This window comes from Staurois parvus, unplaced genomic scaffold (genome assembly GCF_062004578.1).
Source record: "Staurois parvus isolate SC_StPar_1 unplaced genomic scaffold, SC_StPar_1.0 ptg000833l, whole genome shotgun sequence".
NCBI lineage: Eukaryota > Metazoa > Chordata > Amphibia > Anura > Ranidae > Staurois > Staurois parvus.
The window spans coordinates 192,780-211,956 of NW_028318629.1; the positions used below are offsets into that span (position 1 = coordinate 192,780).

The 19,177-nt window shown below is 44.0% G+C and overlaps 1 long non-coding RNA gene across 3 annotated transcripts in view; it reads right to left on the reverse strand.

The window, feature by feature from the left end:
- LOC149443746 (uncharacterized) overlaps positions 1-19,142 on the reverse strand; it is a 29,211-nt gene extending 10,069 nt beyond the window's left edge. The window contains exons 1-6 of one of the 3 annotated variants that reach the window (XR_016306625.1): positions 16,193-19,142; positions 12,521-12,644; positions 11,171-11,312; positions 9,523-9,622; positions 8,982-9,142; positions 3,181-3,304 (exon numbers count right to left, since the gene is read on the reverse strand). This is a non-coding gene — a long non-coding RNA (uncharacterized LOC149443746). Of the gene's footprint in view, positions 1-3,180; positions 3,305-8,981; positions 9,143-9,522; positions 9,623-11,170; positions 11,313-12,520; positions 12,727-16,192 lie in introns of those variants that run through there. The other 2 variants (XR_016306626.1, XR_016306624.1) reach the window with 2 other exon arrangements.
- Between the last annotated feature and the right edge of the window lie 35 nt (positions 19,143-19,177).

Here is a 19,177-nt window from a genome sequence, read left to right on the forward strand (position 1 = left end):
AGTGGATGGAAAGGAGGTGGAGTTGGAATCCTCCTATCCCCTCAAAGCACTTTTCAGGACCTCCCTCTCCTCATTTGAAGTTCACTGTATACGTCTATTCTCTCCAATTTCTTTAAGAATTGCTGTGCTCTATCAGCCTCCTGAACCGGTATCACGCTTCCTTGTTGACTTCTCTGCCTGGCTGCCTTACTTTTTCTCTTCTCAAATTCCCACAATCATTCTTGGTGACTTAAACATCCCTGCTTATCTTAAAACTCCTGCTACCTCTAAACTTCTGAGCCTAACCACTTCTATTGACTAAAACAATGGACACATGCTTCTACTCACTCTAATGGGAACTGCCTCAACCTTGTATTCTCCTACCTATGCACTTGTCAGGGATGCGGGTGTGACCAGAAGTGTGTGGACTGACACAGGGAAACGCAGGCTTCAGATATGGTATAAATAAGACAATTTATTAAGACTAACAATACAAATATAAACGCAGTGCACCAAACACCAAGCTAACACAAATTCATACAACAAGGTAAAACAAACCCAAACCTAAACTGATATAGATACACAGGTACATACACATATAGAGCACAACGTAGCCAGGCAGGCCGTGTCGATAACTATCGGGCAGGTAGGTACAGGAGGAGCAGGCGGAGAGTAGTCAGGTCACGAGCCGGGTACAGCAACTAACGGACAGGTAGGTACAGGGGGTCAGGCAGAGAATGGTCAGGGTCACAAGCCAGGGATCAAACAGGAGAAGTCAGCAGAAGTCAGGATTAGGCAGGGTCGGCAACAAGTCAGGCAGAAACAGGAACAGGAATGCAGGTTACAAGATACAGGGGCCCATGGAAAAACACACACCAAGGCACAGACTGCAGGTCTGGCCATCCCTTAAATACACCACCTGCAATCAGCCCCAGGTGATGGCTAATTGCCGAAGTGAACCTCTGGTTGTTGAGAGCACCCGCTGGCCAGCCCTGGTACTGCAGCCCACAAGGCAGGTGAGTCCCACCACTATTGGCAAGTCCATTCCTGACAGCACTCTTTGCAACCTCACCAACTTTTTTCCGATCTCTGATCACTCCGTTATTAGCCTCACTCTCTCCTTGGCTTCCAACTACCAGTTACCGGTAGAAACCTTCGTTATCTTAACCCTTCTCTTCTTTTTTTCGGCAACAGATTGTCTCTATGACAAAATCTCAGCCCTGTCCTGTCCCAACCTGGCCACTTCTGTCTACAACAGTTCACTGTCATCCACTGTGGACACATTGGCCCCCCTCACTACACACAGACCTAGGCCCTAACCGCTACAGCCCTGGCAAAAAGACAATACCAGATGCCTCAAAAAATGTAGCCATGCTCTTGAGCGTTTATGGCATACGACTAAGCCCCAGCAAGACTTCAATCAATATAAATCTGCCTTTCAAAAATACAATTCCTGTCTCCACACTGCCAAACAGACCTATTTTATCACTCTCATTAACACCCTCTCACGCAATCCCCATCAACTCTTTTCTCCATTTAACTCTACTTCATCCTTTACCTCCAGCCGCTAACTCACTCACTGCCCAGGAGATCGCTAATCACTTCAAAAATAAGATTGATACAATTAGTGACGAGATCTCTACTGTACAGATATCTCCCTCACCCTACACTCCTTGTCTACCTGCACAATCTATACTTCCCTTGGTTAACCCAGCTACTATAGAGGAGGTTGGTAAACGTTTCTAAAGCCTACCTAACCACCTGCCCCCTGGACCCTGTTCCCTTGCAAATACTTCGGTCATCCTCTGGCTCTATTCTTCACTCTTTAACTCGTATCGTCAGTCTCTCCCTTTCTACTGGCATCTTCCCCAACTCTCTAAAACATGTGCTAGTCGCCCCCATACTTAAAAAGGCCTCACTGAACCCCAGCAATCTTAGCAACCTAAGACCCATCTGCTTACTCCCTTTTGCCTCCAAACTCCTTGAATGTCTAGTCTACAACCAGCTGAGCTGCCACCTTATTGAGAATAACCTTCTCGTTCCCCTTCAGTCTGGATTTCACCCACAACACTCCACAGAAACTGCTCTCCTAAAACTCACAAACGACTTACTAACCGCGAAAACCAATGGTCACTATTCCGTACTCTTGCTCTAGGACCTCTGTGCTGCCTTTGACACAGTTGGCCACCCCCTCCTCCTCAAAAAAACTCTATTTACTTGGTCTTGGTGACTGTACTCTCCGTTGGTTCAAATCTTACCTATCTCACCGCACCTTCAGTGTCACTTACAACTATACTTTCTCCTCTCCTACTCCTCTCACTGTCGGGGTCCCCCAAGGTTCTGTCCTTGGACCTCTCCTAATCTCGATCTACACTTCTTCCTTGGGTCAGCTGATAGCTTCCCATGGTTTCCAATACCATGTCTATGCTGATGACACACAAATCTACCTCTCTACTCCTCAGCTCACCACCTCAATTCCCTCACGTATTAACGATTTACTAACAGACATATCAGAGACAAATCAGACTGGATGTCACACCACTTCCTAAAACTCAACCTATCCAAAACCATTTCTCAGTCAGGATCAATAGCACCACTATCAACCCATCCCTGAATGCCAAAGTGCTAGGGGTAACCCTGGATTCTGAAATATCCTGTCAGGCCCACATCCAATCCCTGTCCAAATCATGCCGCCTCAACCTCCGCAACATCTCCAGAATACGCCCCTTATTAACAAAATGATGCCACAATGCTCCTAATTCACTCTCTGATTATCAGTACAATTTGCACTGTTGTCATTACAGTGCAAATTCTGAAATATCCTGTCAGGCCCACATCCAATCCCTGTCCAAATCATGCCGCCTCAACCTCCGCAACATCTCCAGAATACGCCCCTTATTAACAAAATGATGCCACAATGCTCCTAATTCACTCTCTGATTATCAGTACAATTTGCACTGTTGTCATTACAGTTACAAATTGTATTGTAACTGTAATGTCAACCTTCATTTTGTATAGCGCTGCGCAAACTGTTGGCACTATATAAATCCTGTATAATAATAATAATAATCAGAGAATCTGTCATTCAATAACATTTTGTTGGGGTGGTTACTGCACTAGCTATTGAGTCACAGAATAAATCCACAACACTTGCAGTCAGGACACCGGTACACCACGATCCAAACATATCAACAAACTTACCTTGAACACATCCTAGTTGTGGTCCAGCGTGAAAAGCACCAGCAAGTCAGACGTTCCCTTGGACAGATTCTTGGGGACGACAATTGCTCCAGAGAACTTTCTCTTTACAGTCATTCCGTTTTCACTTTGACAACAAAAATAAACATATTAGTTATCTGGAAGAGCATCAACCCCAGCACTGCCCTCATATTCTACCATGGACAGGAATACAATCAGTTTGATTTAAAATTCCAAACACTTGACTTCTTATGAACAGTTTTCATATTTCCATTGTCTTTAGGATGTATTTGGGTGCATTTATTTTACATTACAATTTAAAGAAGGATCGAAGTCTACACTCAGAAACCTGCAAGTTTAAAGGATAAGTTCACCTATTATAAAAAAAAAAAAATAATAAATGCACGTGTTTTTTGCAAGCACCAAAAATGTGCATTTATTATTATTTTACATTGCATTCTGTAAAGTATTGCACCTGTGATCATCAGATTGTGGGTGCAATGCCAGGTTCCAGCAGGCTCACAATAAGCTGTCTGCCCGTACCTGGGCAGAAACGGGTGTGGAAATTTTTGAAAAAACTACTTGTTCAGGGACTAAATCGGTCTCCAGGTCTACTTGTCCTGACTAAAAAATAAATATATTTTAACCAAAACACTATTTAAATCTGAGGTGCTTTATGGACTGTCTGGGGCTTTTAAAAAAAAAAAAAAAAAAGGGACTTTATGGCGAATTAAACGTTTAATATTTTTAACATTGCACTCTATATCTCCTCCTCCCCTCCCTGCCTGTCTCCGGCACCGTACCCGGGGACTAGCAGGGAGGGAAGAGACCTTGCAGTGTAATGAGCACTGATTGGCTGCTCCTCAGAAAATGGGAGTGTTGGACTTATCCTTTATCACTTTCACTGCCAGAGCCATTTTTGCGTTTTTTGTGCACATTTAAAAAATCATTTAAGGCCTGATTACACAAAACTCTTAAACATTATATATTTTGTGAAAGCAGAGACCCTAGAAAATAAAATGGCAGCAGTTCCAATTTTATATGTCACATGATATTATCACAAAGATCTATGAAACTTAAAATTTCAGTAAAAAATCCACTTAATTTAATTTCAGGGCACAAAACGCAATAAATTATCAGATTTTCTTGTAAAATATAAAAGATGAGATTGCATCGAGTAAACAGATATCCAACATGTCAAACCTTAAATTTGAATGCACGCGTGAAAAAGGTCCCAAACTTCAGTTCCCTATATTTTCTATAGGTGACGCTTTTAAAGCTCCTTATAGGTCATCAGTTTAGCGTTACATAGGAGGACTGGTACTAGAATTATCGCTCTCATTCTGGTGTGCACGGCGATATAAAACATGTGTATCGCACTTGACGTTTTGATGTGTAGGCGCCCCAGCGCATGCTTTTACATTTGTGTGTGCGTACATATGTGGGGGTGAGGGGCATTATATGCTAGGGTGTAACTTACATTTTTAAGAAATAAATTTTTTTTTTTTTTGTTAAATCACATAGGGGACAAAAAGTCCCCTATGTGATGATTTTGGGTGACAGATTCTCTATTTTGAGACATCCAGGATCTAAAAGACCCTGCATGCCTCCCCTGTGCTCCACCAAGATCAATAACACAAGCATCATTCCCTCCCCTCATGCCAGGGTACTAGGTGTAATCCTAGACTCCCATCTGTCCTTTCAGCCCCAAGTCCAGTCACTGTCCAAATCTTGTAGACTTCACCTCCACAACATCCCCAAGATACGCCCGTTCCTAACCTCAGAAACCACTAAGCAACTTATCCACTCCCTTGTTATATCTGGCCTTGACTATTGTAACTCCCTCCTCATTGGCCTACCTCATCACAGGCTATCCCCTCTTCAGTCTATCATGAATGCTGCTGCCAGACTCATCCACCTTACTAACGTTCTGTATCTGTCACCCCTCTCTGCCAATCCCTCCACTGGCTTAACGTTGCCCAACGGATAAAATTCAAAACATTAACAATAATGTATAAAGCCATTTATAACTCTGCCTCAAATGACATCACCAATCTTGTCTCTAAATATCACCCAAACCGTACTCCCTGCTCCTCACAAGACCTCCTACTCTCTAGCTCCCTTGTCTCCTCCTCCCATGCTCGTCTCCAGGACTTCTCCAGAGCTTCCCCATCCTCTGGAACTCTCTACCCCAATTTATCAGACTATCGCCTACTCTGCAAACCTATCTCTTCAGGGAAGCCTATCCTTCCCTCAACTAATACTGGAATCTTCTACTCTTCCAACCAGTTCATCCCCCAAAGTTACTACCTTTTGTACCACTAGCCCCTCCCTCCTAGATTGTAAGCTCCAAGGATAAGGCCCTCCTATCCCTCTTGTATTGAACTGTATTGTTGCTGTATTGTCTCCCGTTATATTGTAAAGTGCTGAGCAAACTGTTGGCACTATATAAATCCTGTATAATAATAATAATAATAATAATCACATTCTTTCCTGGCAGGGCCGGATTTAGTTTGTCTGGTCTGGGGGTGCAGTAAAAAAAAAAAAAAAAAAAAAAAGTCGGGGGCATAATGTTTACACACATTTTATCCAATCCTCTCTTAGCTCCCTACAACTCCATGTGGCTGTATTATGCCAGCGTTTTTCAATCTTCAGATCCAGCTGAGGAAAGCTGGGATTGAACAGAAAATAAGTCCAGCAGTGCATGTAGCACACCATTGCAATTGGTTGTCACGGTCAGGTTGTGCCTAGCAGTGGAAATGGCTTAAAGCAGGATGAAAAGAACCTGAGCCTAGTCCCAGTATACAGTACACTGTACACATATGGCACAGTCCTTGTACCCACAAAATGCTTCTAATTTATATGCCACAAGTGACAGTCTCACAGTAAGAACATAAACCTCAGGGCAAAGGAGTTAAAAAGAACCCTTCCTTTACATTTGCTTTTCTGCACCCAAAAAGGTATTGTTTTGCCTCACTGAGCATATCTTAAAGAACTTCATAACAGGTTGCCGACCAGCCACAGTACATATACTTTTTTTCTTTTGTTTAGAAAAAATTAGTCTTAGCCTTGCATTAATTTTACTAAAGCTCTTATTATTAGCGTTCGTATTAAAACTACAAAAATGACCACGGAGTGTGTAATTGTGGGAGAGTCTGCGCCTACACTGGGTACAATACTATCACTGAATTCTCTGAACACAGCGCACTAAGCTTTGCAGCAGCTGTAAAACAGTCCTGCTGCCACCCTGTTCTCCACAGAGGGGGAAGTTAAGGATATATACAGTATCTCACAGAAGTGAGTACACCCCTCACATTTCTGTAAATATTTGATTCTATCTTTTCATGTGACAACACTGAAGAAATGACACTTTTCTACAATGTGACGTAGTGAGTGTACAGCTTGTATAACATGTAAATCTGCTGTCCCTTCAGAATAACTCAACACACTGCCATTAATGTCTAAACCGCTGGCAACAAAAGTGAGTCCACCCCTAAATGACAAGGTCCAAATTGGGCCCAAAGTGTCAATACTTTGTGTGGACACCATTATTATCAAGCACTGCCTTAACCCTCTTGGGTATGGAGTTCACCAGAGCTTCACAGGTTGCCACTGGAGTCCTCTTCCACTCCTCCATGACGACATCACAAAGCTGGTGGATGTTAGAGATCTTGCGTTCCTCCACCTTCCGTTTGAGGATGCCCCACAGATGCTCAATAGGGTTTAGGTCTGGAGACATGCTTGGCCAGTCCATCACCTTTACCCTCAGCTTCTTTAGCAAGGCAGTGGTCGTCTTGGAGCGGTGTTTGGGGTCGGTATGTTGGAATACTGCCCTGCGGCCCAGACTCCAAAGGGAAGGGATCATGCTCTGCTTCAGTATATCACAGTACATGTTGGCATTCATGGTTCCCTCAATGAACTGTAGCTCCCCAGTACCGGCAGCACTCATGCAGCCCCAGACCATGACATTCCCACCACCATGCTTGACTGTAGGCAAGACACACTTGTCTTTGTACTCCTCACCTGGTTGCCTCCACACACGCTTGACACCACCTGAACCAAATCAGTTGATCTTGTTGTCATCAGACCACAGGACGTGGTTCCAATAATCCATGTCCTTAGTCTGCTTGTCTTCAGCAAACTGTTTGCAGACTTTCTTGTGCATCATCTTTAGAAGAGGCTTTCTTCTGGGACGACAGCCATGCAGACCAATTTGATGCAGTGTGTGGCGTATGGTCTGAGCACTGACTGGCTGACCCCCTTCCCATTCAACCTCTGCAGCAATGCTGGCAGCACTCATACATCTATTTCTCAAAGACAACATCTTGATATGACGCTGAGCACGTGCACTCAACCTCTTTGGTTGACCATGGCGAGGCCTGTTCGGAGTGGAATCTGTCCTGTTAAACCGCTGTATGGTCTTGGCCACCGTGCTGCAGCTCAGGTTCAGGGTCTTGGCAATCTTCTTATAGCCTAGACAATTGTTTGATAAAAAATTCCTCCTGCGCTGTAATGGACCCCAAACCCTACCTATCAGCTGCTTACACTCAAACTGATACCCAACCAGTGCAGAATAAATATTAAACAATAGTGCAGCGCTAATAAACTGAATCACTATAAATATTGCTACATGGGCTAAAAATGCCAAACACACCTACATGTGAAATAATGATATTGAAAACATGGAAAAAAAATTAAAAAATGAAAACATATGAAATGTGAAAAATATGACACATCTTAAAGTGACCAAATCATCTTAGTGCCCCACACAAGTGCCAGCAAATAATATTGGAATAAAGATAACAAACATAAATCACGTGATAGTGCCACTTCAAATCTCATAAATGTACAAACGCAGAAATATATAAGTCCAATATGAATAATTCAGTGATGCAACATACACATACACACGCAGCTGGAGTGGAAAAGTGTGTTGGCACTTACACGATTGAGCACCAATTGCACATTGCATGTGTATGTTGCATCACTGAATTATTCATATTGGACTTATATATTTATGCGTTTGTACATTTATGAGATTTGAAGTGGCACTATCACGTGATTTATGTTTGTAATCTTCTTATAGCCTAGGCCATCTTTATGTGGAGCAACAATTCTTTTTTTCAGATCCTCAGAGTTCTTTGCCATGAGGTGCCATGTTGAACTTCCAGTGACCAGTATGAGAGAGTGGGAGCGATAACACCAAATGTAACACACCTGCTCCCCTTTCACACCTGAGACCTTGTAACACTAATGAGTCACATGACACTGGGAAGTGAAAATGGCTAATTGGACCTTGTCACTTAGGGGTGGACTCACTTTTGTTGCCAGCGATTTAGACATTAATGGCTGTGTGTTGAGTTATTTTGAGTGGACAGTACATTTACATGTTATACAAGCTGTACACTGACTACGTCACATTGTAGCAAAGTGTCATTTCTGCAGTGTTGTCACATGAAAAGATAGAATAAAATATTTACAAAAATGTGAGGGGTGTACTCACTTCTGGGAGATACTGTATTTGCCAACTAATTCAAGACCAAGAAAAATACAAGTGCCGCAGGACCAAAACAGCAGGGACGTTTACCGACATGAATAGAAGGACCTTCCACCAATGCGTTTTTTCTAATATACCTGCTCTATGTGCAGCACATTGGGGTGTATGGATTATGAATGGCACACCCTTACATTGTACAGCAGACCGCAATGCACTGCACTACAACCAACATATACCATTTTATTGTGGGTATTGAGCCTAAAACACTTTTTCCCCGCTCACACTCCCACTCAGAACAGTACGGCACCTATAGGACTGATGAGGTCACAGCTCCTCATGTTCCTCTGGTTGGGGAATCCCAGCGGGCTGCTGACAGGAGGCCGGAGTGTAGAATTCCATGAGGTATTCACAACGACTTGGCTCCGACGTGGACATGATGACTGTTTCTTTACCACAGAACAATTTCACCTGCAGAAGGGAGAAAAATGACGGCATTTGCATGTCTTAGTCTGATCAAACACCTCATCGCGATTGCTACGGTGCAACATACAGGGGGAAACACGCCTCCTCACACGTTCCCAAAGATTCCGAGTACAATCCTTCCACGTGGCTGTATGTGTACAGATGCACTTTTATGGAGACTACAAAACTGCTATGTAGCTGTATTTATAAAGTGACTGCAATGCTGTTACATAGCTGTGCAGAGTAGGCATAAGATATATGGTGTATGTGACCTTCTAGGTGTCTCGTTATCCTGTAATGAAGCCATACCCTGCACTTTGGTCACAGCAGGCAATGCCCCGCAATCCAACATGTTATTCCCATCGGTCATCCCTAGTGACACTCACCAATGTGGACCGGTTGGGACCCTGCCAACAGCCTGTGCCCTGGTCGTACTTCATGGCACTACATCTGTCATTTTCTGGTCCGGCCCAGGTGTTCCAGATGCTGTGAATATGAAGTCATAACAAAAAAAGAAAAATCACATTTACTAGAAGGTGCTCAGGAGCCTATTTGCCCATTTCCTGTGAGTCCGGTTCACACCAATGCACTGAATGAAATGTTATTTTGTGAAATTTTATTAAAGGACAAGTTCACCTTTTGTAACGTTACGTGTTATACCCGTATTCAAGGTGTAACATGTAACAAGTTACTTTTGCAGCAGCAACAAGGCCCCCCCCAATCCTCATTGTGTCAGCATGCTGCTGATCTTCTCCCCACACCCACCATTTTAAATAAACACGGCCTTGCGGCGCTCCGTCCACCCAGCCGTGTCATCCATTCACAGAATTTTGTGAACGGGAAAACTACAAGTACCAACAGCTTTTGCAGCTGACGGCTTATAGTCCTCAACCACGGCACTGTTGAGTGCTCTAGGTAGTTCACTGCTCCTCCCAGTACGTGGTGATAGCAACACTGACATTCTGCAGGAGCCTAATATTGCACCCAGGTTGCACAAAAAAAATAAATAAAAAAAAAACATTTTTACCTTCAAAAACTTTCCTTTCTTTTCTTTTTTTTTTACAAAGAGCAGCTTATCCTTTGAAGTAAAACAAGTAAACGGTGTGATGCAAAATGTCGATGGTGTGAATGGATCCTACAAAGAGTGGGCTTGTGGATAGGAATTGTGTTCCAACACAATTGTGTTTTTTTTTTTACTTTAGGTACTTTCACATTTGTTTCTTACTCAAAACATGCATACAAATATCAATGCCATTGGACTCCATTGTTTTCACTTTTGTATAGAAGGCTTACTGCTGGCAGGTTTGGGGCATCCTCACAGTAGTAAAAATCATCATTTCTGAGCTTACAGAACCAGAAATAAACAAGTACTAACACGCATAAAATGACAACAAATGAAGAACATTTCCTTAAAGCACAGGAGAAAAGCTGCAGATTTGTGGCAACTACTGCACCGAAACACATTAAAACTCCAGCAGGTAAAAAAAAATAAACACCCCTAATAAGGCACCTTTCAAACCGTTTGGCTCCGATCAGCAGGGTATCTGCTCACAGATCGCAGTGGACTTTCCTCTGTGTGAAAGGAGCCTTAGCATTACTATTTTTGTGACCTGCAGGAGTAATAATGTTTCAGTGTGTGACCGGTCACATCCGTGCCCTTACAGTTTCTGTGGACACAGGCAGACCCGTCAGCTCTATGGGTGGCCAGGTGTAAATGGGCTCTCCTGTACCTCCCATCCAGTCAACAAAAATGAAAAATTACGCATTTCTTTTCTGTTTTTTTGCTTTCTGGACCTGGATGGCGGTAGGTGGATGTAAAGAGACACAAGCCCAATTACATCTGCCTGTCCATAGGGCTCCATGGACCTTCCAACCAGGTCTGCCTGAAAAACTGACAAGTGGACCTGATTGGAATGCTGGTGTGAAAGTAGCCTAACAATTACATCAGCACTTGCCCTATAATAGATCATACTCATCTGCAGCTTAGACCAAATTAGGGCTCATTCACAAAGAGAAAAAAACACAGTTATTTACCTGTTAACTATTTCCAGGAATCTTCCAGGACAGCTTCACATGAGAGATAGGCTCCTCCTACCAGGAAACACCTGATCCACTTTTTCCTAATAAATAGCCTCTCCACCCCTGAGATCCTCAGTGTAATAATATAACCGAAGGTCTAGGATAAAACACAAATATAACAGTAGGAATATCATATATCTAGTCCATTGTATGACAGAACACCAGCTTATAACTAGAAAAGCTACAATTTCTGGGGAAATTGTGTGAAGTGTTCTTGCCTCCACCAGTAGTCTATAACTGGAGTGGGCGGTGTAACTGGGTGGAGTGGGTTCCTATGGCAACTCACTCTACAGCAAGGCCAGAGAAGAGCGGTTAAAAAACTGCTCCAACTTGCTCACTTCACTGGCGGTTGGCCTCTTCAAAAGATTGTAGTTTAAAAATGATAAATCTGAAGAGCTTTATATTGTGAGAATCACAAGACCCAGCCCTACATTTTGTTGCATAGTATGTCTCTGAAATATTAAAAATGAAGGCACAGTCGCAGTTTAGAAATTGCCCTTCAAATTTGAGGTGGCTAGAGTGCAGTTTCAATGAATGTCAATGGGCGGCGTGAGTTGCAAACAAATGGTCATATTGTGAAGACTATCAGGACTATCGCCTAGCCGTGGACATTTTTAGTGGCAGCAGGGATAGCTGAACGTTTTGATATAAGATTTGTGTAGGTGGGCTTGAAAATGAGGGAGTGATGGCAGTTTACAAATCATGTCCTGATTTTTCAGCTCACACTCTAGCTTTTGTCAGCTCCCACTCTAGTTTTCAACATTCCGCCATTCATTCCTATGGGACCAATTTCACCACAAAAACGCTGATATTTCGTGAACCATTCGGCGAAACGTTCCACAAAGTAATAGCACACCAATCGGGAACAATCCGCACGTTTCGGTATATTACTGTCTATGTAGTGTAAAAACTGCGGGAGGAGTTAGGGTGGTAAATTTGGCAATAATAATAGGAATATATATGTGAGATAACAGTAAGTGGTTGCCATGCAAGAACACTTAATGACAGGATTCTCCCAATTAAGCCTTCCTAAATGTAACCCATTGGAATTATGCACCACAATCCTTTTGCAGCGGTTTAACACTGACACTGGTATTTCCCCACCCCCCACCGATAACTGGCCCTACAGCCACTGATTATTTTCAGCCAAGAGTAAAATGGAAGTTGATTCTAATCCAAGAATCTGTCATTCAATAACATTTTCTGGGGTGGTTACTGCACTTGCTACTGAGTCACAGAACAAACCCAAAACACTTGCAGTCAGGACACCGGTACGCCACGATCCAAACACATCAACAAACTTACCTTGAACACATCCTAGTTGTGGTCCAGCGTGAACAGCACCAGCAAGTCAGACGTTCCCTTGGACAGATTCTTGGGGACGACAATTGCTCCAGAGAACTTTCTCTTTACAGTCATTCAGTTTGCACTTTGACAACAAAAATAAACATATCAGTTATTTGGAAGAGCATCAACCCCAGCACTGCCCACATATTCTACCATGGACAGGAATACAATCAGTTGATTTGTAATTCTGAACACTTGACTTCTTATGAGCAGCTCTCATATTTCCGTTGTCTTTAGGGTGCATTTATTTTACATTACAATTTAAAGGAGGATTGAAGTCTACACTCAGAAACCTGCAAGTTTAACCACCTATCTACCGGGCACTTATACCCCCTTTGTGCCCCGGCCAATTTTCAGCGCTGTCTCACATTGAATGACAATTGCACAGTCATGCAACATTGTACACATATGACATTTTTATAATATTTTTCACACACAGAGATTTTTTTTTGTGTATTTAATCGCAGTTGGGTGTTTTATTTTTGGCACTATAAACAAAAGAAGAGCAACATATGCAGCAATGATGGGCACTGATAGGCGGCGCTGATGGGCGACACGGACAACCAGCCCTGACTGCCGAAGCTGAATGGGTGGCATTGATGGACGGTACTGATGGGGGCCCTGCTGGGTGGTACTGAAGGGCACTGATCATCAGTGCCCTGATGATCATTGCCAATCTCCTCTGTGACAGCTGCCAGTTATCGGCAGTATCGGCAGTTTACAAAAGCTCACCTTTTGTAAAAAAAAAATAAAAAATTAAAAATGCACGTTTTTTTTTTTTGCAGCCAACAAAAATGTGCATTTACTATTTTTGTACATTACATTCTGTAAAGTATTGCACCTGTGATCAGCAGATTGTGGGTGCAATGCCCGGATCCTGCAGACCCACAATAAGCTGTCTGCCCGTACTCCCATATGTCAGAAAGTTCCTACACTGCAGGAAGAATCAATGAACTACAAGAGTGCTCATCAGTGTCCTCGCAGCTCATTGAGAACTACAACCTGTCAGCCACAATGGCTGACAATACTTGTAGTCCGTTCATTCAAGGAAACTGAATGAATGACGTGGACATGTGGGTGGAGCCCTGAAGGGCCACACTGTTTTTAAATTGTGACAGCGGGTGAGGGAAGAAGCCCACTGTCATGGAGAGGAGCGCTGGTGGCGGGAGGTTGGGGAATAGGAGCATGGTAAGTGTTACACCCCAAATATGGGTGACATGCTCCGAAAGGTGCTTAGATCCTTTCATTTCTACATTGTTTTTGTTCAACCAGAGTGGCTCCAGGCAGAAAAGTACAACCTGAAGATGAACTGCTGAAAAACAATCTGGAATACATAGAACAGAGACATTTTACCTGCCAAAAGATTCTTTATTTCTGTCTGTCCAGTTCTGAGAATTTCAAAGCTCTGTCACACTGCACAGCTCTGTCTAGCAGGGCAGTAGACCTGATTTTAATCTGCTGCAGTAACTTACAGTTCTTGCTCCTCCCTCAGTCTGAATGGATAGTGAAAGAAGCAGTAGACTGATGAGCTCACACCCGTCACTCTGCTCTCTCCTCCTAACCGCATGCCCCTTACACGAGTATTGCAGCAGAACTGATTCACTTCTTGTGCTGCGGCTTCTCTCTGGTCAAATCTGAACTCTGCTGTACAGGGATTTTAAGAGTCAAATATCAAGTCAAAGTGTAGGCACTTGCATCATTCAATGTAATAATTATATATAAGCAGTAGACGAGCACATAAATGCTGCATTCTAGTCCATGGGGCGTCATTTTAAATGACTCATTCAGGGCAGAGAAATATTTTTTAAAAATGTGAGAGCCCATAAAGCTGCCCGTACATTTCACCTCCCACAAACCTATATGGATCAGGCCATATGAGCAGAGATGCAGTATGGATCCTTTTTATGCAGGATCTTTCAGCTAGCAAGATCCTGTAAAAATGTCGGCAGCCGTCAAAGGACAAGTTCACCTTTCGTAATGTTAAACCCAAACTCAGGGTGTAAAATGTAATATGTTGTTATGATCAGACTGGGCCCTGTGGGGGATCTTCTCCCCTCTCGCTGTCAAATTTTTAAAACCGTGGCCGTGTAGGGCTCCGCCCACACAGTCACCTGTGGATGAGAGACTACAAGTCCCAAGAGCCTTAGCGGCTGTCAGCTTTAGTCCTCAATAAACTACTACTGTGCTGTGAAGTGCCGTGGTAGTTCATTCATTTTTCCTGTCAGTATATCTGTTGGCTCGTACATCCCTTTACGTGTAAGAAGATATACTAACAGATCTGCAGGAGACCCGCATGGCGCTGGCACAATGGTCTACGGGCTCCTGCAGACAGAAATAAGAAATGCACATTTATTTTACCTGCAAAAAAAAAAAAAGTGCAATAATTATTGTTTTTTAAAAGGTGAACTCATCCTTTAAAGGATACAGTCACCTTTTGTAACGTTACACCCATATTCAGGGTTACAATCACACCAGCCCCTGCACCCCCCCCCCCCCATCACCGTTGTATCTGCTAATGGGGGATCTTCTCCCCCCTGCTAGCTGTCAAAATGTAAAATAAAAACTGCTATGCGGGGCTCCGGCAGCGTCACTCATTCACAGTATTCTGTGAATGGGAAAACTACAAGTCCCAGCAGCCTTTCCAGTTGTCAGTTTGTGGTTTTCAACCAACTATCACGCCAGTCCACAGCACCATGGTAGTTCATTGAGCCTTCCTGTCAGTAAGTATCTGCTTGCCCATACGGGATGTACAAGCAAGCAGATTCTGGCTGTGGTGGGAGCACAGCCTGCCTGTCCTCCAATGGGCAAGATTTATTTTTAATAGTAATGGCGGCGATCAGCAACTTATAGCATGACTGCGGCGGGCATTCTGACACTGGGGGGAACTGACTTGATGTCACTGACATCCCCAGTGACACCAATACACTGATCAGTGCTAATAAAAAGCGCTGACACTGTACTAATGGCACTGGTCAGGAAGGGGTTAGCATGTGGGGCGATCAAAGGGTTAACTGTGTGCTGTGTAAGCCATGCAAAGCATTGTGCAGTAGCTGACAGGGGAGAGCACTGTATTGTTTACATACAGTTCTCTCCCTCCGTCAGTAATGCTCCTCAATCACCGGGACCCGGTGACTGACAGCTAAGGCTGCGAATAGCTGCACGGGTAGGGGCGTGCACGGCTCAGAAATGCAAAATGACGTATATATACAGGTGATTTTGCGCACCCCTGCCGCCCTGTAGCAGTATATCTTCTATAGGGCGGCAGGAAAGCGGTTCACTGAAAGTACAAATACGAGGTAACCTGATAAGACTTCTTTTCTGATCTTCTGGAGTTTAATGGACACTAGCTAGATCAAAGCTGAGCACATAAATCTTGAAGATCTGAACTTCAGCTTCCCTTCAGTCTTACACAGTTGTACAGACTTCTCTGCTCTACTGACATGGCATGATTTCACTGCACACTGAGCTTCTCACAGTGTGCATCACAAGTCAGAGCCCACCTTATTTCCTTGCTGGAGGACGTCAAGCATCTATTCTTTCCTCCCCGGCCTTCCTGTCCCTGGTCCACCCTTTTCATTCATTGGATTTCACTTTCAATCATGAAGATTCGGCATCACATGTGTGCATTACCTGGAGTGATTTGTGTGCCAACCAAGCCTGCCGAGAGTGCCACTGCTGAGAGACGGACATCCAACCATCAAAGCATTTTGATTTTTGCACAAATCGTCCTAAGAGTCAGCCCACTGCTTGTATCAGAACTGAGGACCTATGAGAGGAGTACTGAGGCAGGGTGCTGTGATCATTTCAGAAGGCCAGCATCCCACTAGCACCTCTCACCAGCCATTGCATAGGGAAGCACAGAGACCCAGTGATGTCTAAACAAGCTATATAGTGAAAACAGAAAGTTTCCTTTTAAAACTCATCAGCATGTTGATGGGGATGGAAAGACTTCAGCTTCAAAGGAAACCCTGAGGAACATATCGAGGTGACCCTTTCTTCTGAGAATTGTAGTACCCGCCATGATACTTTGGATCATCCTTCACAAGTACAGAGATGAGGAATTCTAACAGTTTTCTGACATTCACAGCATGCTTGTTCCAGGCATTGAAGCCAAACTACCAGGCACATAGCATTTTCAGAAGACCAACAATGGCCACAAAAGCAGACCCATACTTCTCATGACAGGTAGACTTTGAAGGAAACGAATGCATGAAACAATATGGAGATCATTATGGAACACTCTGAAAATGCTATTTGCCTGGCTGTCTCTAGAATCCATACTTTGAAACACCAACTTGAAGCCAGCATGCAGGTTAGAAAGCAGGGATGCACCGATACCATTTTCTGATCGGCCAGTACCGATACTTTCGGTCAAGTACTCGCCGATACCGATTGCCGATACTTTGTGGTGCGATGTGCGTCAATACAAAATGTATGAACACAAATTGCACCACAAAGACCAGCATGCAATGTGAACAGGAATGCAATTTCTGTCCAAAACAAATGCGGTTTCCCCACTGGACAGGAGCGGTGAAGGGAGTTTTCCCGCAGCGGAGAGTGGGCATGTGGGGATGTATACCATGGTGGCAGATACTCCATATTCTCAGCGGTAGGAGAGGAGACAAAGACGCCGACATCTGAAATCCCTGCCGATTTCTCTCCTCACCTTGCAGCAATGACAGTTCAGGCTAGAGGACTATTGATGTCACATGGACGGTGCTGACCAATCAGATGCCACAGGGATGTTGGATTCCTATCTCCTGACGCCCGGGACATGTAGTTCCGGGCGCTGGGCAGGTAGTTTCATTCTACCTTTAGGTCTGCTGCGGGCAAGCAGCAGGGCTCACCTGTCAGGTGAGGCAATAGGTGGCAGCGCTGCTGTTGACTGCGTTGCACAGTGCCAGCCTCTCCGCACCCCCGTCGTGTGCTCTCCCCGTTGGGTAGAGGGGAGGGAGAAGAGCGGACGAGTCCCCTCCCCTTCTTGTGCTGACTCGGAAGTGACGTTATGATGTCACTTCCGGGTCCCCGTTGAGAGATTGTAGAGCAATCCCCATAGGAACAGAGGGGAGACATCCAGAGTCTTTTAGACCTTGGATGTCTCGAAGAGAACCTGTCACCAAAAATCATCACATAGGGGAAGTTGTCCCCGTGATTAAAAAAAAACTTTTTTTTTACAATTATAAACAATGAAAGTTACACCCAAGCACATGCCATCCCCCCAAAAAGGCCGGCACCCCCACACATACAAAAACGTACAAAACGTAAAAGCACACGCTGGGACGCCTACGCATCAAACCGTCGATTGCGATACGTTACATATCGCCGCGCACGCCAGAATGAGAGCGATAATTCTAGCACCAGACCTCCTCCGTAATACTAAACTGGTGACCTATAAAGGAGCTTTAAAAGTGTCACCTATAGAAAATACAGGGTACTGAAGCTCCTCGCCATTTCACAAGTGCGCACAAATTTAAGGATGACAAGTTGGATATCTATTTATTCGCTGCAACCTCGGCTTTTAGATTTTACAGAAAATAGGGTCATTTATTGCTTTTTTTGTGCCCTAAAATTAACATACTTGTATTTTTTACTGAAATTTTGCGATAATATGGGACATAAAAAATTGGAACTACCACTATTTTATTCTCTAGGGTCTCTGCTTTCAGGAAATATATATTTGGGTGTTATGCCATCTTCAGGCTTAAAATGATTTTTTAAATGTGTGCAAAAATGGCAAAAACGTCTCTGGCAGCCAAAGGGATAAAGTATAAGCCCTGACCCACCCATTCCTGACGAGCAGCCAATCGGTGCTCAGTACACTGCAAGGTCTCTCTCCTCCTTGCTAGTCCCCGGGTGCAGTGCTGGAGAGAGGGGGGGGGAGGGGGAGGAGATAAACAGCGCAATGTTAAAAATATGACACGTTTAAGTCGCCATAAAGTCTCTTTTGCTTTTAAAACAAGTAGATTGTCATGAGGGACAAGTAGATTGGGGCCCCGATTTAGTCCCTGGACACGTCGTTTATCAAACATTTCCACCCCCCTGTGCCATCTCGCCCGTACTGTCATCGCTGCAAGGAGAGGAGAGAAAGCCGCTTCACAGGTCTGCAGATTTGAAATCCCCACAACTATCTATTCTCTCCTTGCAGCGATGACAGTCCGGGCAAGGCGGCTTCTGATTGGTCAGCACCGTCCATGTGTCCATAACAGGAAGTGAGAGGAAATCCATGCAAACTGGACCCCCCAGATCACCAGAACTAGTGTCCCCATCGGAAGATTTCCCCTCTATCACTTTTCTGGGGACAACCCAAAATGTGGGATCGTCTTTCCCATTCACTTTGGATGATGATGGTAAACAGGACAAACAGAGAGGGGGGATCTCCCCAACAATGGGGGCACAGACAGCAATAAACACTGACAGGGGCTCCAATCATCTCCACTCCATCCAAATCTAAACATGACTTTCCTTTACTTATTTCATTTCTTTTAATATTTAGATTTGTTTTCAGTATTCCTCAGTGATTGTATGACACGGATCTCTTTATGAAGAGTGGGGGAGGGGCGGGGAAGTGATATTTGGGGGATTATAGCTCTGTATTCATTTCCTTTATGAATGGCT